At 33.8% G+C, this 1,132-nt stretch overlaps 1 protein-coding gene across 2 annotated transcripts in view; it reads left to right on the forward strand.

Moving 5' to 3' along the window:
- The window catches only part of LOC119589503 (protein tramtrack, beta isoform-like), a gene marked incomplete in the record, with an annotated part of 31,910 nt that overhangs the window by 6,289 nt on the left and 24,489 nt on the right, over positions 1–1,132 (forward strand).

Here is a 1,132-nt window from a genome sequence, read left to right on the forward strand (position 1 = left end):
AACCCTGGAGAGAGGGCTTGTGTATCGGGAAATCAACCATTGGCATTGGGTTAAAGCTACTGGAAAAGCCAAACATCCTATAGCTAACAGTTTGACTACAGATCACTACTTACTAAGTTATGCTTATGTATATACCTGAAAGAATAAAAGGAAAAAAGTATTAATGTAAAAGATTATTTAGCGTTGAACATAATTTTTTTGTTATCCATGTTAATGAAGAAACTAAGTTGTGAATGAAGAACATACAAAGCGCACTGAATCTTGCTGTGTTATTGCTGGAGTAATCACACTATTTGACAGTAATGTCTTACAGTTTTTGTCATAAGCGTTATTATTTGTGGCTTTGATTTTTCATCTTAAATGCCATTAATTGGAGTCCACATCTTACTGATATCATATGCTTAAAATCGTTAAGAAAGATGAAATGTATGTGTGATAAGTCAGAATGCAGAAAAGTTGACTATAGATCCTGTGATTTCTTGCTTAATGCTTTGGCCGAGTAAATAGCATAAGGTCCGTTAAAAAGATTTACAACTTGCCAACTTAAACTGCTTAAATGCATTCTTCTTTTGGAAAAAAACTCTTATATGGATGTGTATGTTAACAGAGAAACAAAACAATCTTTTGGTGTTGTATTGATAAAAGTCATACTTTTATTTCACTGCAGTAAGGTTCAGAAAGTGCTATTGTGATGCCTTTAATTTTTGACTTTAAAATGGATCTCTCTGGAAAATATTCATCTTCCTCCTTGTTGCAGCCAAAGGGTTCATGAATTGACTTAATTTAGTCTTTGACATTATAATTCATGCACACATCTTCTTTGGCAAAAACTCAACTTTTTGTATATCAATATAACATCTAGCAAATACCTACTTAATACAAAGTTATTGAGTAATAATTTTTCACTCCAGTGGCTGACTGTGTGCAGCACCAGGAGTACAGCTCAGTGTGGCACAGCGAAAACCTGCCATCATTGGTTTAACAAGATGCTGTTTGTAAATAAGGCCTTTTGGTTGGGACAGCTTGAGTCATGATTAATCTTGAGGATAACTGAATTTAAAGAGAAACTTCAGTTCATCAATATTGATAGCCCAATGAATAATCTAGTCAGGAGAGAGTAGGTGAAAGAGTT

The sequence above is a fragment of the Penaeus monodon genome, chromosome 25 (genome assembly GCF_015228065.2).
Source record: "Penaeus monodon isolate SGIC_2016 chromosome 25, NSTDA_Pmon_1, whole genome shotgun sequence".
Classification (NCBI taxonomy): domain Eukaryota; kingdom Metazoa; phylum Arthropoda; class Malacostraca; order Decapoda; family Penaeidae; genus Penaeus; species Penaeus monodon.